Raw genomic sequence first — 15,284 nt, forward strand, 5'->3', positions numbered from 1 at the left:
AGAGCGTGAATTTGTGTATAGATCTATACGGGATCGACCATCCTACACCTTGCTGCTAGGTATAGTGGGACCTGTAGGTCTACAGGTGACGAATTTCATACCATTTCGACATCTTTGAACGTCGTGTTTTACTAGTCAATCAAGCATGGTTATAATCTCATCACATTTTACCTTAATTAAACAATTGGTTTAAGGTAGTTAGTACAATAGTAGTTATTATATACAATGATATAGTACATCATCATTTTCCCATTACATTCATATTGTGATCTTCTCAGATAAACAGTAATGTAAACTATATTTTCGGTAATGATAGTCATACTTGGGAAAAACACTCACTTTTACAAAAGAACAAACATACAGAATAGTCGGGTCTTGGTAGAAGACTACATTTCATTATAATTAGAAAATATAGGATTTTCTAGGAGATACAAACATTTACATCAAACACTTGCAAACATTTACACCAAACATTTACAAACACTTTCATCAAACTTATACAAACATTGACACTAAAATACTTATGAACTCACCAACTTAAATGATGATCTACTCTTTCAAAATAACTTGTATTCTCAGGTCACCAGTAGACAGGTACACTAGACCAGGTTTTGAGAAGATGGAGCACATTCGAGACTCGTCTTTTATTTTGATTCATATTTTGGTGTCATGCAAACTATACATAGAAAACACTTGTATTATATTATATTATCAATGCAGTGGATGATGTTTTTTCTTGTTTACTATTATGCATTGTTATGATACTGTACATGACGTCCTCCGCCCCCAAACGTTTCCGCTGTTCTGGTTTGGGGTTGTGACATCTTGCATGGGGAAAAATCAAGACCCAAGCTTGCATTTTTATGACTTAACATACCCTAAAATCTCTTAAAGGACAACTTAAAGGCTTTGGAGTACCTCATAATCAAAAGGACCTAGGTTTTGGGACAAAAGGGAAGAAAATCTAAGGTTAACCAAGATCTAGAGAAACATGAGCCAAGGTTGGAGCTATATACCTCTAAATGGTGCACAATGAATAGAAAATGTTGGATCCAAGGTCTTGAGAGAAAAGCAACTTCCTTGATCAACTTCGTTTACAAACAAGAATGTCCACAACTCACTCAAAAGCTCAAAATGCTCAAAATAGGTTAGGGTTTAAAAGGAGGGTCGATTTTAGGGATGGAGGCTGGTAAAAGGAAGGGTTTTGGTGTCATAATGGTGCTTATATAGTGCATAAGCCCTAAATATTAGGGTTTGGTCCAAACTGCGTACGCCCTACGTACCAGCGTATGCTCAGCGTACATGTGCAAGACAAATTATGTCCAGCATACCATGGTGTACGCGTGGCCTACCTATGTTTCACCCAAATTACAAAAATTCCATAAAGGCCCAATTTGCACAAAATCACTTACTAAGGGGATAAAGGGTGAATCCCTGGAAGAACAAGATGTTACAAGCTCTCACCCAACGGGCCTCGCCCAACATACACAACGGGTCTCACCCAATAGGCATCACCCAGTAATATAGCGTTTTCCACCCAACGTGCATAACGCATCCCATCTAATGGGCCTCGCCCAATAACACAACGGGCCTCACCCAACATACATATATACATCTATGCAAGAGTCACAAAGACAACAAGCATCTAGTATTCTACATAGTATAGTGAGAAGACTCTCCTGAAGCATCTAGTATTCTACTGGCTCCTTTTCCCTCATGTGGTTCATACTAGATGTTTAGCCAAAAATGTGGTTCATACTATATGTATCCTTCAAGTTGGGGTGAGAAGACAAGAAAGCAGAACAAAGACCAAAAATGTGGTCCATACTAGATGTTTCCTTCAAGTTGGGCTAAGGTCCATAGGATGCTCCATGGGAGTTACAAATCCATGGGTCATGGAAATGAAGATTCATGTCACATTAGGGTTTACATGGTGTAACCCTATATGTGACACACTATATAAAGAACATGTTGTCATCCAAAATCGGTTACACTAAGAAAAAAAAAAGAGGGCTAGGCCGATTTTATAAGTGCTACATATTCTCTCAAAGTTATTCCAAAGCATTTGGTGTTGTGTGAAACATTTGAGGCATCACACTTGGGTTGCTAGGCTCTCAAGGTTTTCAAGGAATCAAATCAACTACAATGTATGTAATTCTAGCCATCTTTTATGTTTAAAGTTCCCCATGTATGCTAGATAGGATTATGAACCTTGGAAATCAAATTTCGCATGTATTTTAGACAAACATAGATCCAAGGTTTTCTAGGGTTGCATGTACACTTAGGGGTGTTAGAATGCTTATAACCCATCAGTGGTATCAGAGCCTAGGCTTGTTTGTTAATACTTGATGCAAAATAGTGTAAAAATCAAATTTTTGAGCTGTCTGCACAGTGGACTCGATGAGTCCATGGGGGGACTCGACGAGTCCAAGTGAAAATTCAACCAACTCGGTGAGTCAGTTCTTGCACTCGACGAGTTGGCCAGGCAGAGTGTAGAATTTCGATTTTTGCTGCTTGAAATGGACTAGAAACATTACCCTAAATTGTTTTGGTGTTATAAAAATTGTTTTAGATGGTGTAATAGTTGTTCTAATCCATTTTCAATGACTAATATCAAAATTACATGATTATATGTGTTCATATGTTCTTGAAAATTTGATATGAATATTCATGTTCTTATGAGTTCTTGATAGATCATAGGAATTACTTGTTTAATGCTTAATTCATGATCTTTATTTGTTTTAATGGAGTCCATAACTTGTCCTCAAGTTATGGATAATCAAAAGTCACTTGTATTAAACCCATTAAAAGAACACATAAGTTACAAAAATGAAGAGTCTTCATTTTAATAACTCATAAGTTATGAATTGAAGAGTTTTGTTAAGTTACAAAACCGACCCTCAAGTTTTGGAACATATAAAGTTATCTTAATAAACTTTAGTTCCAACCCCTAGATTTTTAAAAGTTAAAAATCAACACGTATACTTTATAATATTATAAGTTAATGATATATATATATATATATATATATATATATATATATATATATATATATATATATATGTATGAGAGCAAGTCGTCTTACCATTAGTAGGTCTCATTCACAAAGTCGGTCTATAAGGTTGCTGCCTATAAAATGGCAGCTTAATGGGTGTCCACTCTCACCCACCGCATCCTTGATCGGTGGAGGGTCGTTAGCCGAAGGGGTAGGACAAGGACTTATAAAATTCTCATTAAAAGTATAATGATTATTATAAAGTAACTAGATGTTTTTATTAAATTCCCGATCTTAGTTACTTTAGGAAAATGTGAAAAAGGTGCTAATCCATGAAATGACGTTTTACACTTTGTTTAAGTCGTTAATGGAGCGTGTGTGGTTAACAGGCACACTAACCAGTACTTAGCAAGGTAGGTAAAGGGTGACTTAAGGTTTATTACAGTTCGGTGGAGCGCATGTGGTTAACCGGCACATCGATTGAGTGATAAACATTAAGGGTACCAAGTGATTTGCATGGTTACTTCACACTTCGTTTTGTGATCCTCGGTATCCTAGTCACAAAACTTGGAGGGAACACTCGAGATTGAAACATACCATTGAAAAGTTCATTGAATCTCAAAAGAATCTAGGAATTTTTAAAAACCAATTAAAACCTAATATTTATATTTCATTTTTCATGGAGGAAATTGGTGAATCCTCATTCACTTACCTTTAAAACATGTTATAGCTTAGACTACGACATCCCTCTTCTAAGTTATGATATATTGTGATTGGATCCTAGCCTTAATATTACATTTGGGTGTTTTATTAAGGACTATCTTTATATCTAAACTAAACTTGTTCTCTTCTTTTCAGATGTTTGCCAACAACACTGCTTCTGGCTTAAACCCTACTGGCTCCTTTTCCCTCATGAACCTATGTGGGAGGGTCATCTTCGATGGTTCCAACTTTATGGATTGAATCCGAGACATCAGGATGGTGACTCACTACGAGGACAAGGAATATGTCCTCGATAAGGAGCTAAAGGAGATCGATGAGTCCACTGCTACTCCCCAGGAGATTGTTGACTTCCGGAATCATGAAAGAGATGCCACCCTACTACCCTTTTGAGATGCACCAAGATATGATGGAATGATACCATCAGATTGCTCGTCAAGAGCGGTATGAAATAATCTCCTCCATGATAACAACCAGGATGAAGGATGGAGAATCCGTCACGAGCCACATGCAAAAAATGCAAAGGTATGTGGATCGTTTGCTAAAGCTTAATGTGAACTTCCCCAAGGAGCTAGCAATAGATATTATTTTGCACTCCTTACCTTCGTGTTATGATCAATTCCGCATGACATACCACATGAATAACGAAGAAGTCGCACTCAGCAAATTTCAAGGACTCCTAAAGACCGCAGAAACATGTCTTAAAGGTAAGTCGGTTGTTAACACTCCTACTCTTACTCCAAACTCCGCCCCTGTCCTGGAAATCGGGAAAGGTAGAGGGAAGAAGAGGAAGAGCCCTTCGAAGGGTACCAAAGGTAAAACCCTTGATGGCTCCTCTTCAAGTGGAACCAAGAAAGGTTTTGTCACTCCTTCTTCTGACCCAAAAGAGGCTGGATGCTTCTATTTCCATGAAAAGTCGCATTGGAAGCGGAACTGCCCAAAGTACCAGCAAGATGTGAAGGATGGAAAAGTCAAACCCAACTATGCAGGTATTTACACTATTCTATCTAATAACTCACCCTATTCTAACTCTTGGGCCCTTAATACCGGTTGTGGTATTCATATCTATTCTGATTTGCAGGGACTAACAAGAAGTGAGAATGTGGAGCATGGAAAGAAAACTTGATCATGGGGAATAGGAAAGCTTCACCTGTCACCAAGATTGGAGTTTATTCTTTGTTGCTAGGTAGTGGGCTTACTTTAGATTTGAATAAATGTTGTTGTTCATCAGAAATGGCAAGAAATATTATTTCCTTTCATGCTTTGTACAAACAAGGGTCTAACTTTTCTTTTGATAATGAAATTGGTGGAATAAATACTTTCTTTAATAATGTTATTTATTTTAAAGCATTACCTTATGATGGTGTGTATGAAGTTGTATCTGTTGTAGATAATCTAGGAAATAATGTGTTGTGTATTGATTCTTCTAGTAATAATAACTTGGATAAAGCATCATTATAGCATTGTCATCTTGGATATGTGAGCAAGAAACACATAGGCCAACTCCAAAAGGATGGAGTCTTGGAGTCATTTGACCTAAAGTCATGTGATAGTAGTGAATCATGCTAGGGGTGAAGGTTTGTTGGATCTGGCACACACAGGTGTGTGTGGGCCCTTCAAATCTGCTACAAGGGATGATAATCGTTATTATTTGACTTTTACTGATGATTATAGTAGATATGGATATGTCTATGTAACGACGTAAATTTCCAAAACAATTTTTCATTTCTTTAAAACATAATTTCATTCAAGACAAAACCATAAAATCCAATGTAACATGGTCATTATACAAAACATATCAAATCTCAAGATCAAACATATCCAAATCCGCCTGTGTGTGTACGAGTCACGCCGGCGCATTCCCACGGTCCTCACTAGTACCTGAAACACATTACACATAAACTCTGTAAGCAAGAAGCTTATTGAGTTCCCCAATATACCATTTACACACATACACCTTTCCAGGAAATACTCCACACGACCTTCCGGTCTATGTGTCTCAGGGGACTTCCGTCCCAACCCGGTAAACCTTCCGGTCCTACCCGTGTCGACCTTCCGGTCTATAACTCCCTGACCTTCCGGTCCACATCATAATGCCTTCCAGCCCATATCAAGCATAGCATACATATCACATACATAACGCATACAATACATGCAACTCATAGCATACAATTCATATATCTCATAGCATACCAGACCTTCCGGTCACACATAGGTACCCTTCCAGGTACAGTATAGTGAGAAGACTCACCTCGGGTAAATCACAGAAATCTCGGACTCTATTAGATAAGATCTAGCCTTTGCCTAATCATAACAAACACTTCTCATTAATACATTTCCCTAATGCTAGACTCTTGCATTTCCTATCATTCTCAGAAGGGTAAAAGACCATTTTACCCCTCTCATGGCTCAAATACCCAAAAGTTGCCCAAACCCTAGAAGTCAACAAAAGTCAACCTTCTGAGGTACGCGGTGTTGGGTTTTGAGCATTCTAACACTCCTAAGTGTACATGCAACCCTAAATACCTTGGATCTATGTTTTCTCTATTATACATGCAAATATGAACATCCAAGGTATTATCCTAATCTAGCATACAAAACAATGAATATAACAAGATCGAATACATACCTCTTTGATGTAGAACGTATTCATGAAGCTTGAGTGCCTAGTGCCTCAAGTGTGACACCTCAAATGTTTCACACAACACCAAATACACTTGGAATAACTTGAAAGAAATCCACATCACATGAAATCGGCTAGCCCTTCTTTTACACACTCTAGTGGCCGATTTTGGTGAATAATATGATGCTTATATAGTGTGTTACAATCAAGGTTACACCATGTAAACCCTAATTGTCATGACCTTTCATTTCCAGGACCCATGGGTTATGTAACCTCCATGGAGCATTCATGGAGCATCCTATGGGTTTAACCCAACTTGATTATCCATGGAGCATTGGCTCACTATATAAGTTATGGATGATTTGCACAATCAACCCAAATATTTAATTAGTCTTCTTTTGATCACTTAGTTAATCCTAGATTAATTCTTGATCAATACTAATTAAATAATCTTATTATTCTTATTATTAATATACTAGAACATATAATATATTAATAACCATAAGTGTCTTATTTCTCTCATTTTAGTCTATCCAAGTGCATGATTCCATGCAACCCAAATGGACCATGCCGGGTCGGGTCAAGTCTTACCAATTATAGTTATGGACTTAGACATTAATCCAACAGTCTCCCACTTGGATAACTCTAAAACTATTATTGCGTATGACTTCAGGAACCGATTGGCAATCGTAGCTCTCAAAAGCTTATGTCGAACTCTGACCTTGTCGATAAGCTCTGACCTTTGTCAATGACTTGTCCATTAGATAAGGGATCATATATTCCTCTATTCTAGATATCATATGGACTGAGACATGGATTATAATCATTCTCTCTTTCCATTTGTTGTTTCCCGATTTCCGATTTATGACGACTGACTAATTGAACAAATCAAATCAGTCCTGGCCCGGCCGAGCACTTCCATTTGTCATCATCAAATCATCGAAGAGCCCAAAGATATCACTTTTATCCCGAAGGTAAAAGGAATGGATAAACTTCGACTCATATGGCTTGTTCTACTACTTGTTGAATCATACACAAAGACACGTTTTATAGCACCGAGTTACCGAATGCGTTTTCATGCAATCAATGTACTATCAACTCATAGTAACAACTCATATCTCTAGGTTTGAAGAATATAAGATATTATCGTCTCATGATCACTCATGATAAAATCCATGAAGTGATTCCAGTGAGCGCGGGTTGAATCCAATACTCAGAACTTATGAGCACTCATGAGTGTTGTAGCCCTTTGTCCAACAACTTAAACCTCTACAAGCCAACCCATGATAGTCTTAATTAATATCTACTTCCAACATATGACCGACTGTGTATGGTTTGAATAACTTAGTCATTCCGGAAGAATAACCTAGTTTATTCTGGAAGTCAAAACATGCAAAATGAAACACAATAATAATCGAATCCAATATGGTCTCAGAATTTATGAATATAAATAAAACACCTTTTATTTATCACCATATGATTACACATTATTCATTGTATATTGTTTCGGCTATCAACTTTATTCTTGAATTTAAAACAATAGTTGTCCCATGCTCCAAGCAAGTACACTATGTTTTCTAAACACTAGTCACGCCACACACCAAGTATGGATATTATATTTATCTATGATCTTTACTTTGTAAACTAGATCAATTGAACCTAACTTCAATGATTCTCTTTTCACACTCCCAAATCCCTACTGCAAATGCAAGAATTCCAAATTCATGCCATTTACTGAAATCTGTTAGATTCTAAACTTATATGCATTGATCCTCTTGTAGTGATCCTGCACAAAGTCAGAAAGACTTGACAACAATCATTACAGAGTATTCCAAAGGAGATCAACTCCTTGGAAACATCCTTCTTGCATTAAGTTTCCTAATCTTACACAAATTGAATAATTTGAAACACTTCCATATTCCATTTTGACTACCACTTCTGAACAAGAGTTGCCTCCTTACAGATTATGTCAATATGGTCCTTCCATAATTAACATTATACTTCCAAATGTCCTTGAGCAACCAATCTTTGGTACACCTTAGATTGTCCTCGACAATTATTTAATCCTTTTAGTCATATCCAATTCTAGACTGCTTCCCTTCTAAATGCCCCAAGCATTTGGAAAATTTTAGAAAGGGTGAATATATAGCACATGTAATCGATCCTATATCCGAACCATATGGGACACGATTCATGATGTCTCACATAAAGACTAAACCAGTCATTTGCTATAATATTTCCATTTCAATTTGCCAAGTTCTCATAATTCAGATTATGAAAAGGGATGCCGTAATCATAATCGAATTTTTGAACGCAAATAATGGATCCATATACAGAATTTCCTTATGTTGAGCCATTCCAACATGAAATTCATATATATATATATATATATATATATATATAATATATATATATATATATATATATATATCCTTGACTAAATGATTAAAACCTCATGATCTAAGCTTATAGATTTGAGATGAAGTATAATTTCCTCTCCCTTAATTATAGAAAAACAACTCTTTCCCAATTGAAACTTTTTTTTCTATAATTAACATTGCTAACTTGCAATACTTATCATAATTATCATGCTCCCACTAACATGATGATTATTAGCATAACACTTATGCTCCCATTAGCATTGACATGTACTCAGAAATCAGTTCGACTTCTAGAAATCAATACTTTATTGACTTTCTTACCAAAGTTCAGATTTCTGATAGTAGATTGCTTTGATAAAACTTTATCATAATCATACACCTTATCTTAGATAGCTCACAGGTGTGTCTAAACAATTTTTAAGAACTATGAAAAGGGATTTCGTAATCATAGTCTCAATTGTTTAGACCTTTTCCACTTCTCACAAGTCCATGTTAGTGTGCCGGTCAACTACACACGCTCCACTAACGACCTTGAGAATACAAATATCACAATTGCTATCTATCTAAAATCTACTTAGTGAAAGTGTTTCCTCACCATCATTTTCATGAATCGGAGAGAAACCTTATGACACTTAGATTTAATGGTGTATGTGTTCTTATCCATGTGAATTGTCAAAACCATAGTCACAGGACAAGGATAATGACAAATCCAAACTCATATGGACTAAACTCAATCTAATTTCTTGCCATCTGGCAGCTCAAGGGCTTGCCATTGCTTCCAAGTTGTTATGCACCCAATTGAGAACTCTAAGAACTCATATGCAAAGCCAACTTTAACTGGAATGGACACAAAATATGTCAACACGATAGGTTATAAACCTCAAGTTGTGTGCTAGTGAAGAACTTTAGATTTTATTCTTGATTATTTCTTGAGACTTTCAAGACTTTTAAGACTCCTACTGTCCTCTTGACATATAAGACTTTCTTGTCAGATATTCAAGAGATAGTGTGGATTCTAATCAAGACACACACTTCACACAATTGGCCTTAGTTGGTCTTTGTTTTATCCAAAACATCACAACTTACCAATTTCAAATGTACAAGAGTAGAAAACTTTACTCTTACATTTGACATGTGTTTTAAACCTTCTCTAAGACATGTCACTCAAATTACAATCTTGGAGTATGACTCTAAGACTTGTATTGGAACGAAGTATGACTCATTTTCTTGATTTAACCATTCCAACAATTCAAGTTCCTCTTCTTAGTCATAAGAATGCACTAAGATTTCCTTAGAGAACTAATTTCTGATATGGTTTCTTAATCATTAAGATGATCACAATAACTGATACTAAAGTACTCTCCCATCTTTTTAGATTTGAGAAACTTTTATCCTTCTGCCTAATTTGATTCTTCTTATTCGCTCTGCCTTACATTGGAACCTTTTCCAATGTCTCGGAATTACACTTAAGCTTGTAAGTATAACCATATTTACTGAGCTTTAGTAAATTATGACGAATAATCTTATCGATCTTTTGTGGTGGACTTGACCAGTGCACAAGAATGTGTACTCGATCCCTTAGTCCTTCACTTGACTCACACATCCATGTGAACAAGTAATTAGTCTTAATTTTCCAATACTTGAAAGTTCTCATTCATCATGCTATACAACTTGCATGATTCCAAGTTCCGGTCCAATTGAAACTTGGGTGATGAGAATCTTTCCTTATTTGGTAAATTTAGACATTACCACAAATGAAAGAATCAATTTCATATTCCCACTCTTGCTATTAATGAAATCATATAAGCAACAATTTTTTTTCCTCAAATTCCATTGTAAGGATATTTTTAAAATAAATAAAATCAAAAATTTCCTTTTATTTTAAAACTTTGCGGAAAAACTTATCCTTACAATCCATATGAAAACTTGTTATTATCTATTCCTAAGCAATAGCTCATATCTCCTAAGAAGTAGCTCAAGAATCCAATCTTCAAACTATGCGATAGAAATCCATCTACGCGATCAGATTCAGCATATTCTTCCTTTAATTTTCTTTACTTTTCTTTGATTCTTAAAACATCAACATGTGACCCAGTCACATCATATATCAAGAATCTCAGAATAAAAACTTAGCAGAGTTAGATAGTGGACTTTACCTGAAATAGAGTCAAACTTATTGACTTTAACATCCTTAGGTAAATTTGGCAGCTTCGCAACCAATGCCCCTTTCTTTGGAAATATATAAACATATGGACCCTTTGGTAATGGTGCACGGGACTATCACAGACTTAGCTTTTCTCTTTACCATTTGGTCAACCGAGTTGACTATGATCGATCCCTTTCCATTGGGAAGAGAGAGTTTTACTGGATATCCAATGTCATCATTGTCAATGTCCATAAAGTTTAAGGAAGTTGATCTTAGCAAATAGATAAGATCATTAAGGGTATTTTCATAGTCTATTTCATAGATGTCCCAAAGGAACTCATTATGTGACTTAGAAAGTAGTTGAGCCACTAACATTCTCAAGACTTTGACACCCAACTCTCCCGGCTTGTCAGTATATGACTACATCTCCAAGATATGATCACACCTAGACCTTGCCTTGCCAATAGGGTTTGAGTGACCTTGAACTTGTGGGTTAGGGAGAATAATTGGAGGAGGTGAAAGAAGTATGATTTCCATGGGAAATCATATTCATTTAGGAAAGCTTGTTTCAAGAGATTTGGGAAGATCATAAATGTCTAAACCAGACATCGTTTTGGGAGATATTCAAGATAGTTGATTTAAAGTCCTTAATATTACACCCAATATGAAATATTAAGGCTAGGACCCAACAAACTATTTTATAACTTAGAAGAGGGATGCCGTAATCCAAGCTATAAAATATTTGAAGGTAGGTGAATGATGATTCACCAATTTCCACCATGAGAACGAAATATATATTATTAGGTTTTAATTGGATTTGAAACTCCTATATCTTTTGAGATTCATTGAACTATTCAATGACATGTTTCAATCTCGAGTGTGCCCTTCAGGTTTTGTGACTGGGATGCCGAGGATCACAAAACAAGGTGTGAAGTAACCATGCAAATTTCTTGGTACCCTTAAGTGTTTACCCCTCAATCGATGTGCCGGTTAACCACACACGATCCACTGATACTATGATAAACATTAAGTTACCCTTTGCCTACCTTGTTAAATACGAGTTAGTGTGCCAGTTAACCACACACGCTCCACTAACCGACTTAAACAAAGTGCAAAGTGTAATTTCATGGATTAGCACCTCATTCACATTTTCCTAAGTAACTAAGATTGGGTATTATTAAGAGCTTAGTTACTTAGTATTTATCATAAATACTTTTAATGAAGGGAGAATTATCGTCCTGTCAAACCCGTTCGGCTAACGACCCTCCACCAGTCAAGGAAGCGGTGGGTGAGTGGACACCCATTAAACTGCCATTTTATAGGCAGTAACCTTATACCCCCCTTATAGACCGGCTTCGTGAATGATGCCTACTAACGGTAAGACTGACTTTACTCTTATATATATATATATATATATATATATATATATATATATATATATATATATATATATATATATATATATATTATTAACTTATAATATTATAAAGTATAAGGGTTGAATTTTAACTTTTAAAAATCTAAGGGCTAACTTGGAATTAAAGTATTCATAAGTGAAAACTTTTCAAATTCCAAAACTTGAGGGCAAGTTTTGAAACTATTCAAAACTAATTAATTCCATAACTTATGTGTTTAAAGTAGTTTTAATCCAAAAACTCTTTAAGTTCCGTAACTTGAGGACAAGTTATGGAAGACTTTAAACTAATAAAAGAATTAACTTTTCTTTATTTTATAACTTATGGAATTAATTAAGGTTACACTTTTTATTTATTTATTATTTAATGAAGAGACTCTTGGTCCTCCATAACTTGAGGACAAGTTATGGAGTCATAAAACCATTTAATTAGAACTAGACTCTTCATTTTGTAACCTTTGCCAACTTTTATGAGTTTTATAAAACTTAAATGTGGCTTTTCATATAACTTGAGGACAAGTTACAAAAACACATTTTAGAATCAACTCTTAGATTAATTTGGATTGAAAACAACTATTTCACTCAACTTTTCTATTAATCTAAGCAACTCATAAGAACAAGATAATTCAAATCAAACTTTTTCATGTAATTAGTCTAAACCTTAAACTAATACAAAACATGAATCTATTGATAATTATCTTTGAAATTGGATTAGCATGAACATTACCACATCCAAAACAAGTTTATAAGACCAAAAACATCTTAGGGTAATGTTCCTAGTCCAATTCCAGCTAAAAAAGTCGAATATATGTTGTCTGGGGCTCCTACTCGTCGAGTGCATGAACCTACTCGACGAGTAGGAGGATTTTACTCATGGACTCGGCGAGTCCAGTGCCCAGAAAGCCATAAAATCGAGTTTTTCAGCATTTTTCAGCAATTTGCATCAAGTATAATTGAAAACAAGCCTAGGCTCTGATACCACTATTGGGTTTTGAGCATTCTAACACTCCTAAGTGTACATGCAACCCTAAATACCTTGGATCTATGTTTTCTCTATTATACATGCAAATATGAACATCCAAGGTATTATCCTAATCTAGCATACAAAACAATGAATATAACAAGATAGAATACATACCTCTTTGATGTAGAATGTCTTCATGAAGCTTGAGTGCCTGGTGCCTCAAGTGTGACACCTCAAATGGTTCACACAACAACAAATACACTTGGAATAACTTGAGAGAAATCCACATCACATGAAATCGGCTAGCCCTTCTTTTACACACTCTAGTGGCCGATTTTGGTGAATAATATGATGCTTATATAGTGTGTTACAATTAGGGTTACACCATGTAAACCCTAATTGTCATGACCTTTCATTTCCATCACCCATGGGTTATGTAACCTCCATGGAGCATTCATGGAGCATCCTATGGGTTTAACCCAACTTGATTATCCATGGAGTATTGGCTCACTATATAAGTTATGGATGATTTGCACAATCAACCCATATATTTAATTAGTCTTCTTTTGATCACTTAATTAATCCTAGATTAATTCTTGATCAATACTAATTAAATAATCTTATTATGCTTATTATTAATATACTAGAATTTATAATATATCAATAACCATAAGTGTCTTATTTCTCTCATTTTAGTCTATCCAAGTGCATGATGCCATGCAACCCAAATGGACCATGTCGGGTCGGGTCAAGTCTTACCAATTATAGTTATGGACTTAGACATTAATCCAAAACGCGGCGCATACCAGATCTGTACGCTGAGCGTACCCGGAGGCTTCACAGAATCGGGGTATGCGGCCCCTTATGCCGCGCGTACTGGGAGTACGCCCAGCGCAACTCCCAGCTTTCTCTTCCTTTACATTCTAGTCTTAATCGGTTAATCCACACGTCCAAATCATAGATCTGACCACTTCTGTCACACCCTAAAACCGGAACGGCGGAAACGTTCGGGGGTGGAGGACGTCATGTCAAGTATCACGAGATATGTATATGGTAAGCAAGTAATGAACAACCATTTCATTTAGAAAGAAAGTGTTTACAATGTGTGTGTTCACAAAACATAGAATTCATAAACAAATAACAAAACAAGACTTGAAGCTGTAATGCTCCATCTTCTAAATTCCCAGTACGAGCACCTGTCTAATAAGATTTTAGTGATGTGAGTAAGCTGGTGAGTTCATAAGATTTTAGTGATGTGAGTAAGTTGTAAAAATGTGGTTAAAAATGTATATGCACAAGTGATGTAAGTTGTAAGTTCTATTTTGAAAAGTTTGCCTATTCCTCTAGAAAATCCTATATTTCCTACTTTAATGGAAGTTAAGTAAAATGACACTACAAGCCTTTCTATGCGTACTAAATGGGTACAAGTTATATATACTTGGAGTAAATAAACAATCGATTGTGCGCATCTGCCCTCAACTCACAACCCAACGGGGAACAGTAAGTAAGGCGGATAGCACACATTCCATTGGTTTTTAGATCGTTGTCATATATAACCTTGGTGTATTCACTTGTTACTCATGGAGTTATTTGTAATGGTTCCTTTACATCTAATTGAGAGTTCCTTTAAGAAAACATATATTTCTTCTAGTAAAATATTGACTACGGTGATTACTTTTATAATAGCTTTGTTTATACTGCTATATATATTCTGATATCGGGTAGATAGTTAATTGGGGGAATATGACCTAAGCCCACATCCAACGGGAACAGGACGTCGTGGGAAAACACACATTTAGCTATCTATCGGATATTAGTTTTATATATAAACATGGTGTATAAACTAAGGTGTTATAGAGTTAACTCACTTAAAGTCTTTAAAACTATACTAGCTTAATAAAATGGATTAAGCCCTTAACTGGGAAATCGCTAGTTTTGTATACCAAAAGTACTGACTTTGAAAAGTAAGTTGTGTACTAGAATAACTATGCGTTGACTCTGTGTCCTATGACCTGATCCATACCTGGTACCCTTATGATGA

This window comes from Lactuca serriola, chromosome 8, assembly GCF_051521515.1.
Source record: "Lactuca serriola cultivar US96UC23 chromosome 8, Lser_US96UC23_V15, whole genome shotgun sequence".
Lineage (NCBI taxonomy): Eukaryota > Viridiplantae > Streptophyta > Magnoliopsida > Asterales > Asteraceae > Lactuca > Lactuca serriola.